The sequence below is a fragment of the Bactrocera dorsalis genome, chromosome 2 (genome assembly GCF_023373825.1).
Source record: "Bactrocera dorsalis isolate Fly_Bdor chromosome 2, ASM2337382v1, whole genome shotgun sequence".
NCBI lineage: Eukaryota > Metazoa > Arthropoda > Insecta > Diptera > Tephritidae > Bactrocera > Bactrocera dorsalis.
Window position 1 is genome coordinate 38436446 of NC_064304.1, and position 13340 is coordinate 38449785.

The window sequence follows — 13340 nt, forward strand, 5'->3', positions numbered from 1 at the left end:
TTCGTTATGATAGCCGCCTCTTTATTTATGTTATCAGTATACGGGTATCGGTCTACTTCTTTTTCTAATCTCTTAGAAAAAAGAGGCCAGTTTGCGTTTGCCGTTTTGTATCTAGGGTTATGGACAGAACTCGCAAAACTTTCCCTATAACTGAGTATTATTGGACTATGATCACTACCAGACATATCGTCCACCGTGTCCCAATTTATCTCGTTCGATAAATTTGGGCTACATGCTGAGATGTCAATCGCAGTGAAAGTATGATGAGTGGAATAGTGGGTATATTTGCCGTTGTTAAGAATACACAGATTATTTTGTAGTATAGAACTTTCAAACATTATTCCTCTGGAGTTTGTATTGTGAGAGCCCCATAGTGGATGCCACCCATTTATATCACCCAATATAATATTGTTCGCAAAATTATTATCAATTGAATTGTTCAACTCATTGAAAGAAATGTTTATGTTTGGTGGTAGGTAAATATTTTGTATTTTAATTTCTATACTAGTTTTCACTTGGATTGAAGCAATTTGAAAATTCGAACTAGTGCCATTTGCACCGTAGACGTGTTGAATATTTTTGCGGATGAGAAATGCAATACCTTGTTTATTTGACATGTTAGTATTGTGAAGATAAATATTATACCCTTTTGGGCATTTGGTTGTTTTCAAAGCCGCATTGATATGCGTTTCTTGTAATGCTATAATATGAGGTTGGAATTCCGCTATTAATATCTCCAAATTATTGTAATTGTTCCAATAGCCTTTGATATTCCACTGAAGAACTTTCATTATAAAATATGCACGGAGATATGAGTACAGTTATTCAGAATTAGAATCTGTTATTTTACTTTCCTGATTATTGTAATGAAGTTGAGAAAGAATCTCATTGATGTCTGTATCCATATTATTCTGTGAGTCATAATTGTTTTCAGTAAAATTGCTGGTGTTGGGAAAGCAATTATATTTAAATTTGTTTACCTGCATTATAGTTGATTCGGTTTCTTCCTGACAATTTGATGATGTGGGTATGCTTATTGAGCCAATAGGAGCTACACTTAAGTTATTATCAGGTGGATTTTCTTTATTTTGATTGTTGAGATGAGTTGTTGGTAGTGTAAAATCTGAGTATTCTAATTGATTTATATAAGATTTTTGTTTTGAAGTTGTGTTGTCAGCAATAAGCTTTGTATAATTATTGGTTTTGTTTTGTAAATTTTCGTTGTTTTTGGTCGTTGTTGGTTTTGCTTTTGTTAAGTCCAGTGATTCTATTGGGTTTTCTTTTGTGAAGTAGTCCGGTGAAAAATTGTTATTCACATAAGTTACTGCTTCTTTAATTGATGTTCGGTTTATTGTAGAATATTTAAGGATTTCCTGCTTTTTAAGATAAGTTGGGCATTTTTTATTTGTTGATTTATGCTGAGAATTACAGTTAATGCATTTAATTTGAGTGCACTTTATTACCTCTGAATGCTCTGGTAAGGCACATGTGACACAAACAGGAGTGTTGGTACACCTGTTTTTTGTATGACCGATAACGTAACATATTTTGCATTGCATGGGTTTAGGAATATACGGTTTGATTTGAATAGTTTCGAAACCAACTTTTAGGTCTTTAGGAAGCTGGTATAAATCAAATGATAGAATATGTAAAGGAGTATTTACATATCCGTTATTTGTTATTTTTTTAATTTTATTAACTTCGATTACATTTTGATCCGCAAGGCCAGTTGCTATTTCTTTTTCTGAAAGGTTTGTTAATGCTGGAGAAAAAATCACACCTTTCACCGTATTAAGTTTTGTATGATATTCACAAGTAATCTGGCATATATTTGAGAGATTTTTTGTTTTTATTAAAAAGTCTGCGGTTTTTTTTGTTATTAACTAAAACGAGTAAATTACCATCACGTGTAAATTTCGTTAGTTTTCTATTATTCTCACTAACAATACCGTTTAGCGCTTTTGTTAAGAGAAAAATATTATATGAATTTAGCGGCTTTTCATTATTTGTACTTTTAATGGTTACAAATTTTTGAGAGTCAATGTTTTTATTATTATAGAGGTTTTCCGTAATTGAAGTTAGAGTAGGAAAAATCTTCGGGTTGTTTAAGTTTAAGTCCTTTTTCATTGAGCTTTTCTTTTTTTTGGCTGGGGGATCCATATCAAGAATCCCATAATAGCCTCCTCCAGGAGGCGGCCCTTCGGCCATAACTGCGAGCGAGAGAACACTATAAGATATGTACTTGTAAAATCGACGTTTGAAAAAAGAACAATTTCTTCACAAAATTATAGATTTCCAATTTAATTTTTCCACAAAATTATTCTCCAAAAAATTTTTTATAAGCTTGAGAAAAAAATAATGCTATCGTTTTCAATGCTTGCTGAGGAATCTCTATATAATATTAACTTATAAATATTAAATTTATGTTTTTTATAAATACTTTACAGCCTTTTCATATTATAATTTAGCATATTTCCTAGTATTTTGATTATTTTTCGCCAAGTATTAAATTAATGACATAAAGATGAAAAACTTATACAAGGCGCGTTCCAAAGTAAACAGGACTTTTCGAATCTAGCGCCCCCTGGTGGCGTTATCTATATGTCGACTGGTGCGTTAGATTTTATGACATTGAATTGATTGGAAGTGAAGTTATTACGTTTTATGTGCCAGTAAGTTTGTGTTATTGGTGCGAAAATGAGCTTCGAACAAAGAGTCAACATTAAATTTTTTTTTTTTAAATTGGTAAAACTTTTACCGAAACGTTTCAATTGATGAAACAAGTTTATGGCAATGATTGCCTATCCCGTAGCAGAGTGTACGAGTGAGGACATAAATGACGATCAACATGTGGGCCAATCAAAATCCCTGATCACCGGAAATCCATAAAAAATCAGCCGAAATCATCATTGAAATTCATGGAAAGGAAATTTAATATCTCCCAAACATCGATTTATCGCATTTTGAACGAACATTTGGGCTTATGAAAGGTGTGTGCACGGTTTGTTCCGCACAAATTGACTGACGACCAAAAATTGATCAGAATCCAACATTCGAAGGACGATTATTTGACCAAAAATCACATTTTAACCATTAACCACTCCCCGTATTCACCTGATATGGCACCGTGCAACTCCTTCGTTTTCGGAAAAATGTATTTGCCCATGAAAGGAAAGCGTTATGCAGACGTAGAGGTCATTTAAAAAACTTACACTGGCATAGTGGTGGCCATACCGGCCAACAAGCTAAAACACTCGTTCGACATGCTGTTGTTGGACCGTGCAAAAAGCTATATTGAAGCAGAAGGAAAATATTTTGAATGAAATAAATTGATTTTGCCGAAAAAAACTATTTGTTCTGTTTGTTTTAAGTCTTGTTTACTTTGGAACGCACCTTGTATTATATTTCAAAAAAAAAAACGTTTTTCAACATGTCTCTTTTGCTTTTAAAGAGAATAGCAAGAGAGGAAGAGAATATAATCGTAGTAAACTAAAATAAACCGGTGTGGATTTAGTTGGGCTGGTGTAGATTTGTCTCTCTGTTGGCTTGAGTAACCTGTATCTTATCTCTCACATCTCTGCACGACACGAGAGATAAGATTTCTCAAAGCTTGACTCCTGGCATTGACTCAAGGAAGGTTCGACGTCGAGAAACGGCAATCACAACAGACAGTCGAACAATTTTCTGTTCAACTTGCATTAGTGTTCTCTGAGAGCCAATCATCATTAACTAGGTATAAGAGAACTGTGGATGGCATTTCAAGCACATTATGTACAGCTGCAAACGAAATTGTCCGTTTGCGGTAAAGCCAAAAGAATAGTAGGCACAATGTCACGCGGGAGAAGCGGAGAGAGAACAGTCTGCCTACCTCGCAAACGTTACGATCGGCCACATTACGTGCGGGAAGGGACAGATACCGGGAGTTTAAGAGGGAGCGAGACGCATTTGCAGACAAAAAAGAGTGAGGCCGAAATGCGTGAGTACGAAGAGTTTGACAAGTCGGTCGACAGGGGTAATGCTCGAAAATTCAACGAAAAGATGCGGTGACTAACAGAAGGTTTCAAGACCGGAACATACTCTAGTCGAACCCCCAATTGTAGTAGTTACTCATGCCCAGAGTATACTGAAGTTATGAAGGAAACACTTCTCCAGCCTGCTGAATGGCAGTGAAAGCAAAACACCAGGAGATGGTGAACCCGATACCATAATCGATTACGATAAAGCAGACGTGCACCTCGCTCTGAGGGTCAATTGTCAAAAATGTTAATAAAATAATGTCGAGTCCCACCGTCATGTAAGCAGTATTCTGATAGCGGCTAGGCTTTGCACAATGTCAAGCAAGTGATCTGGCGAAAAAGGGTGCGAAACCAGGATTAACGATAAGGAAGGTTTTCATATGTGTTTGGTGGAATTGGCTGGGAATTATCTAGTAAAGCTGCTCCCCGACTGCAATTGAACGAGTTTTGGCTGAAATCAGAAAAATTGTGTTTCATGAGGTCAACGCCGGATCTCACACATAGATAGAGACTCGCCAGAAGCTCCGGGAGCTCGGTTGGTCATATAAATCCACTTTTTTAAATAGACTGGACTTGGAACCAAGTGAATACTACCTGTTCCTGTGTATGGGGAATAATTAGTCGCAAGAGGAGCTTGTGAAACCCGACTACTTCCGGTGTCTATGAAAATAGAAGCTGTTCTTCTTATATATATTCCTAGCCGCCTTGGTAAAAAAATCGCTGAAATGCAGACCATGCATACCCAATCTTCATTCGATAGGTCAGACACAGGTCGAGCCCCAGTTTAAAAGCTTGAGATTTTTATAAAACTCAGCGAGTTGTTAAATGGCTATTAGTTGGCTATACACTTGGGAGCACAATGAACCAAATCATGTGTTAGTGGGTCGCTTGCGGTCAGACTACCTCTTGATCTCCGTTTTCATCCACACTTCCATGAAGTCAAGTCTTTTTATATTTGATTATTATTTTTCCTCAGCAAAGGCCTCGTGGTGCTAGATAAAAAAAGGTTATATTTTTTTTCAGCCTTAAGTAGCGCGTCTTTTGCATGATTGGTTCCTACATTGGAATTAAATTGTTCTGATTTTCTTTTAAAAATTCATCCAACATTACCAGCAGCGAACTTTCCTTAGGGTTTTGAGAAATCGATAATTAAAAGACCGAAATCAGCCGTCAAATTTCCTAGAGTTGGAAGCCTCATCTCGCCTTTCATCGCTCCCGAAAAAATTTCAAATTTGGCGGCTTTGTCTCTCACGTGGGTTAATTTTAGTGAACAAATCAACTCTTTCCGGATATTTTGATTTTTTTTCCTACCAACAACTGACCCATTATAAGTACTCGTAATAGTAATTGTTACATTAGGGCAAGTTAGTGCCATTGTTGCAGATGTTAAAGGGTTGATTGTGACTAAATGATTATAATTAAGTGAGAGAATTCGTTCTGGAAAGCTTATTGAATTTAAATATTCTTTCACAATAAGTTTTAGAGCAATCTTTAAATAAAATTTGTTGTTTCTACAACAACAATAACAAACTAATTTCTTATAGAAGCTGCAGGGCAAATGTTTAATTAAAGTTGTCAGTTTTGCTATCGAATTGGAACCTCTGAGTCGATATCCAGTATGAGCAGTAAATCTATATATCGCTACCTTGATGCTTTAAACCTGTAGAGTTCTAAACAATCACCAACATCAGCAACAAATACTTTCAAATACTCATCAGTCCGCAAGCCAGCTTAAGCCACTAGTTGATCCTTTAAATATTATTAGCTAACGGTTGCCGAATATATTTACCGAAAAACAAATAAACATTAAAACAAAGGCTTTAAACAAGCAATGTAATTGACAAAATACAAACAACAACAAAAACAAATGCATCGTTTAAGTACCGCAAATGTTGAATAGTGAACAAATATGGAAATATGCTAAATTGAATAAAGCGATAAACATAAAATGTACATTAATGCTTTGCCTTCCGTCACACTGCTACAGAGACGCACGCACTCTCACACATACATATATATATATATACTCGTATATATATATATTCATATGTGCATCGCGTTAATTAGATTGTTTCGGTTGTCGATTGCAATTTACTCATGCAAGTTAAGCTATTTTAGTATTACTATTTGCGTTCAGTTCGATTACGAGCTGTTTTTTGTTAGACCATTTTGTTGTTGTTTTTGTTAATTTTCATTTTTATAGCCCGGTAACATGTTAATTTGGGTTTAATTGTATTGTCCAAATAACGGTTGTTCGCAATATCTAAAACTAATCGATATGGCTATAGGCTATGGCTGTGCCCAAAAAATAAGGTGACATTTGAAGGATTTGGAGAATTTTTTTTAAGTTGGTAGTACTGTCAGTCACATTTATGTCAAATTTCATGTCAAAATATTCATTAGTGTTTGAGAACGTGTCAAAGACGAAGAGTATTCAGGGCGACCATCAACCTCAACCGACGAAGCTCACGTTCAACAAATCAAAGATTTGGTGTTGAAAAACCGTCGATTAACAATTAGAGACCTTGCTGATGAAGTTGGTATATCGAAAGGCTCAGCCAATACCATTTTGAAGGATGTTTTGGTCCTCAAGCGCGTCAAATCTCGACTGGTAACGAAAACATTGCATTTTTTGGAAAAAAGGTGTCGCGTTGAAGTGTGTGAAACCATGCTTTCCGACTACCAGGGTGTCGGTGTCATGAAACGCATTATAACTGGCGATGAGACTTGGATCTATGCTTACTACCCCGAAACAACCGATCAATCGAGCGAATATTGTGCCAAAAGAGAGCCGAGACCAAAAAAAATCGCGCCAAAGTCGCTCAAAAATCAAGGTCATGTTGACTGTTTTCTTCGATTATCGTGGTGTTGTGCATTATGAATTCCTTCCAACCGGTCAAACAGTCAACAAGGAATATTATTTGAACGTTATGCGTTGTTTGCGTAACGCTATGCGCCTAAAAAGCCCGGAATTGTGGAAAGACGATTCTTGGTTTTTACACCATGATAATGCCCTCGTAGTTCGTGATCATTTCGCCAAAAACTCAACCCATATCGTTCCGCAACCACCGTATTCACCTGATCTGGCGCCGTGCGACTTCTGGCTGTTCACCAAGCTCAAAAGACCGCTCCGGGGACACCGATTTTATACGATAGAGGAGATTCAAGCCGCAACGAAGACGGAACTGAAGGCCATCCCGGAAAGTGAGTACAACCAGTGTTTCGAGGATTAGAAAATCCGTTGGCATACGTACATTGCGTCAGAAGGGGATTACTTTGAAGGGGATGAAATTGATTTGGAAGAGTAAATAAAGAATTTTCAAAATAAATGCAATGTCACCTTTGAGATGAGTTGAATTCGGATGTTCGGCGGCTGTCGGTTCGTTCGTCTGTTTATCCGTATGTCCGTTTGTTCTTGTGTCTCTTTGTTCTTACGTCTGTTTATCTTTCCGTCTGTTCATTTATAAGTTCGACCGTTGCGCGTTTGTCCGTCTAGCTGTTTGACCGTTTTTCTGTTTGTCTGTTTATCCGTTTGTCAGACCGTCGGTCTGTACGACCCTCCATTTCTTCGCCTTCTGATAGTCCATTTGTCCCACTGTTCGTCCGACCATTTGCTAGTCCGCCCGTCTGTCCGACCGACCATTCGCCCGTAAATCTGTACGACCGTCCGACCAGCCATTTGTCCGTCCGCCTGTTTGTTCGTTTGTCAGTCCGTCGGTGCGTCCGACCATTTGTTCGTCTGTCTGATCGTCCATTTGTCCCGCCGTTCGTTTTCCCGTATGCGTTGTCCGTCCGTCTGTTTGTTCGTTTATCCGACCATTCGAACGCCTATTTTTTCGTCCGTCGAATCGTTTGTCAGTGTGGTACTTCTCTAATGGTTGCAATCATTCGTTTTCAAGACTTATCAAGTCTTCCGATCACGAAAATATTGATCAGTTTGGGAGATCTTATAAAATGAGGCGGGCATCTTTTTAGATAATAATGTGGTCTGTTAAAAAGATGTCCAAAAATCGATATAGTTGGACGGATCAGCCTCCATACACCTAATCTAAAGATTTATTGAAATATCGGTTGACATTATACTGTATATTTCGGTGAATATAGGAGATATCTTTACAAAATTGCACTTGGTAGAGTGAAATCGGTCCATTAATTGCCCTAACCTTCATATGCCACAGTTTATTGATTTTGCGACTCCAAGTTCGCCATTCACTGGGAGGGAGTGGCTGGAGCTGTTAATGGCTGTACTGGGAATGACACTCAGTGTGTGTCTGAAGTTAGCTGCGTTCGTAGTCTGATAGGTGTACTGTTCTATGTCGTCGGCGTAAATAAGGAATGATCTCCTGATATTCCTAGAAGGCTGCTCCGCTTCAAGCAGATCACTGCAAGGGTGATTTCTACGAAAGCTTCGTAGCAGAAACAGCTTTTGCTTTATGTTCCTTAACGGAAGCTTGAAGGCCTGACTATGTCCTGTTATTGTCTGGAGTACAGTATTTTGCTACGTTTTCTCGCCAGTCGTTCCTTCTTTTCACTGTTTGGCGCCAATTGGAGAATCTAAGTGTAGCCAGGTCCTTCTCCACCTGGACTTTCCAACGAAGTGGAGGTCCTCCTCTTCTTCTGCTTCCCCTGGCTGGTCTTGCGTCGAATACTCTCCGAGCTGGAGTGTTTTCATCCATTCGGACGATATGTCCTAGCCAGCGTAGCCGTTGTCTTTTAATTAGCTGAACTCCTCTCATTCGTCGTTGTCAATGCGCAAAGTACCCCAAATCTTCTGACGAACCTTTTTCTCGAAAGCTCGTAACGGTAAGAGTTATTTTTCGTTGAATTTCGAGGCTGACGTTTTTGTTGGTGTTAATTCTAGTTCCATCTCTTACATATTGCAAAAGTAAATATTTTGACAGCGCTCGAATTTAGCTCTTCCTTACTTGCCACGGCAGTGTATGCTTGTTTGTGCTGTTGCCCAACTATTCTAATGTCTGAGGCCTGATCGCCTGAACGCTTGAATGCATTTCCAACTACAGAGCTCTGGATGTATTGGATGTACTTAAATGTGTATTGATGTCTGCATTTATAAGTACCAATAATGTAATGCATTGGTAAATATTATTCAATATTTTAGTTAATAATAGCTCATTTTTTCACAAGCGCCTCGCCTCGGGTTAATCGAATTCAATGGAACCGCAATAAAATCATATGCTTTAACATTTCGATTTACGATTTGTCAATTGACATTTGCAATTAGCATTTACACACGTACACACTCATACACACACACAGCATTGTTTTACATATGTAATGTATGTTTGTATGGCCGTTACATATGTACGGTCCACCTGCTGCAGTTGCATTTAAATAATTACACACGCTCGCGCTTTTTGTAATTTAATAAAACCAATAATGCAAATATTTTATTTGCGGACATTTTAAAATTGTATGCAAAGCACACACGTGATAAATAATTACCATGTTATTGTTTTTGTTTTTGCCATTCACCAAATAATTCAATAATTCCCAATTATTGTTGTTAATTTACGGTTATAGCGGAAAGCAGTTATTTATGCATCAAATCCTGCATAAAATGTTAGCAGTTATAACGGCGAAAAATAAAAATAAATAAAATAAATTAAAATAATATAAATAGAATAAAATAACTGTGGTAAATATGCTAATACCGTTAGTTTAATTTGATTTCACTGAGCTTTGTTAACCCTTTGAGGGGCTTATTAAATTGTGGAGCTATTTGATTTTGTTCGTCTAATTAGTCTAATAGATAAATTATAATAATAACAAATAAACAATGTTCTTCTTCACTGGCGTAGACATCGCTTACGCGGTTAGAGCCTAGTTTACAATAGCGCGCCAGTCGTTTCTTATTTGCAGGTCCTTCCCCACCTGATCTTTCTTACGAACTGGATGTCTTCCTCTTCTCCTGCTTCTCCCGGCGGTTACTGCGGTAAATACTTTCAGAGCTGGAGGGTTTTCATCCATTCAGACGTTGTGACCTAGCCAGCGCAGCCGCTGTCTCTTAATATGCTGGATTATGTCAATGTCGTTGTATATCTCGTACAGCTCATCGTTCCATTGAATTCGCCATTGCCAATCCGTAAAGGACCATAAATGTTTCGCATAACCTCACTCTCGAAAGCTTGTAACGTCGAATCATCAGATGTTGTCATCGTCCATGCCTCTGAACCATATAGCATGACGAGAATAATGAGCGACTTGTAGAGTTTGGGTTTTGTTCATCGAGACAGGACTTTACTTTTCAATTGCTTACCCATCACTTGATGGCAAGAGTTATTTTGCGTTGGATTTCCAGGCTATCATTATTGTTGCTGTTAATGCTGGTTCCAAGATAGGCGAAATTATATACAGCTTCGAAGTTATGACTGTTAACATTGACGTCAGAGCCAAGTCGCGAATGCGACGACTGTTTGTTTCATGACAGGAGATATTTTGTCTTGCCCTCGTTCACTGCCAGATCCATCTGCTTCGCTTCCTTATCCAGTCTGGAGAAACAGAACTAACAGCACGGTTCTTGAGGCCAATGATATCAATATCATGGCGTACGCCATCAGCTACACTCTTATAGAATATTTCCTTTTCGATTGAGCTCTGCAGTTCGAATTTTTTCCTCAGGAGTAGAGTGAAGAAATCGCACCATAAGGAGTCGCCTTGTCTGAAACCTCGTTTGGTATCGAACGGCTCGGAGAGGTCTTTTCCGATCACGGAGCAGGAGCCATGCCAAGAAGATCAAGCAAGTGAGGAAAGTTTTCTGAGTTCCATTCACTTGGGAGTTACCAGAAATTATTGTTTTACATATGGCTCAAGCAGCTAACAACTTCCGGTCTTAGACCAAGTATCTCTGAGTATCTCTGGGTAGCCAAAAAACATCCGTTTGAAGACGAGCTAAAGTAAGAAGGCGATACATCCCCTCGCCAGGGTTGTGCGCTGAGTTTGGGACCTGCCAAATAAAAAACCACAAATGAAAACTATAAACAATATTACTATTATAATAACAGATCAATTGAAAAGTCCTCGGCCTGCCATAGTAGTAGTAGTAGTTCCTTATTCAATTATTATTAGGTGATTACTGATTATACCGACTCTCCAACTTTCGTACGAACTTGCCCCAGTTTCAGCGATCACCTTTGCATTGGACGACAATTTCATCCCAGCGGAATTTTTTGAGACCTGAAAGCGAGAAATAGTCGATAGGAGCCAGATCTGGAGAATACGGTGCATGCGGAAGTAATTCGAAACTCATTTCATGGATTTTCGTCATCTTTTTCGCTTCATTGGTGACAAGGTGCATTGTTTTGATGAAACAGCACAATCTTTTTCTTCAAGTGCGACGTTGTTCGGCGATTTAGTGCTTGAAACCGTCCAATAATGCTATACAATAGTCGCTGTTTATGATCCCTTTGCTTTTCAAGGTAGTCACTAAAAATTATTATATCGCATCCCAAAATACAGGGTCATAACCTTACCAGCCGACTGTTGCGTTTTTCTAGGCGCAGTCCACTCCGATAACTGTCGAATGGACTGCGGAGTGAAATGTTAGAGCCATGATTAACTTTTCATAGAGCTGCCTTATACCCAAATATTCGTGAATGATTTGATATACGCGTTCAGTTGATATCTTAGAGTGCCTGTTGTCTCGACCAATTTCACTTTAAGATCATCGGAAATTATTTTGTGAACTTTTTGGTGTTTTCGTCGATAACCGCCTCTTTAACCCTTATGTTAGTAACCGGGTACCTGGGTACCCACCGCGGTGTATTTGTGTGAATAGCTTAAAAAATATTCAATATTTCATTTTAAGCTCTCAAATCGTCATTTTTTATTTTTTATTTTAAATAAGCTTAAACTCTAGCCATCGCCCTATTAACAACCGGCTACACGGGTACCCACAGTGGAAAGCATAGGAAATAAATTGTATATAATTTCTATTGATGCATGCAACTAAATTTTATTAAAAAAAATAAAGAAATATTACACTTTTTTATAATTAATGACATTGAACACATTGTACACGATTAACTGTGTGCTCGTCACAAACAGGTTGGTGACAATTGGCACAGGCCTTCCGTGTCTTTCGCCGTCTTCTTATTGGCAAAGCATTTTAGACATGACACGATCCTGTTACTTTTTTCCTTCCGATTTTATCTTTTGGAGTCTCTGGACCAGCATTTATCACAACTGTTTCTGTCGGTGTATGGCCTAATACACTTTCAATTTTTGTGGAGAAGGGGCGCATTACTTGTGGACTCACCGTGCGATGTTCAGTCATCGGCATCTTCACTTAGTTTACGCATAAATTGACGACGTTCTGTCGTTTTTTTTTTGACAATCACTTTATTATTTTCATAATAAATTATATATGCCGCAAGTGAAGAAATATCTAGCATATTGAAGAACATTGCCATTGGCCATCTCGAAGATCGTCGTTGACTGGTGTATCTCCGCACCATTTGGTCCATTATGTCAACTCCAGCTTTATGTTTATTAGAAAAATTTATTATTTCTGGTTTTTGTTTAGCGTAATCTTGTCGGTGTCTTATTCGCTCCCATAACACTAGGGATGTAAGGTTTATTCTTTTTTAGTGTGCCAACAATGGTAATATTTCACGACAACAAATGTTTAGCAACTGGTACAGTAGTAAAGAAGTTATCCATGCAGATGTTTCTACCACTACCTCGGTACGGAGCCCCCAATTCTTTCACTACTGTTTCACCCTGATTCACGATTCTACGTTGTTATTTTTTTTCTTTAAAATGTCACCGACTATTAATATTTGAAGAAAAAATTTTTTAGAAAAAATTTAGAAATTTTTTTTTTTATAAAAGAAACAAAATTTTTAATACTCAGATCGTGGGTACCCCGGTACCCGGTTGCTAAAAGACGTCGGTAAAGTTGGTTACTAACATAAGGGTTAAAGCGTTCACTGCTTCACCGTCCTCGGTGCTGATTTCGTCTTTCGGTAGACTTTTGCACAGTTTCGACTTAGTATTCATAAATCCATGTCTTGTCACCAGTAATAATGCGCTTGATGATAGCAGGGTCTTCAGCTGCGTTGTTAAGGATCTCATTTGCGACCTCTACTCGACGTCGATTTTGCAAAAGATTCAGCTATTTTGGTACGAGTCTAGTGTAGACACGCTTCATATTCAAAACATTAACCAATATGGGTTGAGTCGATCCATAAGAGGTTATTAAATACTCAGGTGTCTCTCTGATCCAATACGACCATTTGCAAGCGCTGCTTCTTTAATTTTTCCGATTTTGTCGTCATCAAGAGAATGTACGACTCGCATGAGTTA

The 13340-nt window shown here is 38.0% G+C and overlaps 1 protein-coding gene across 4 annotated transcripts in view; it reads left to right on the forward strand.

Annotated features, from left to right (window-relative positions):
- Positions 1–13340, forward strand: part of LOC105226425 (uncharacterized) — a 206607-nt gene that overhangs the window by 65526 nt on the left and 127741 nt on the right. The window lies entirely within an intron of this gene.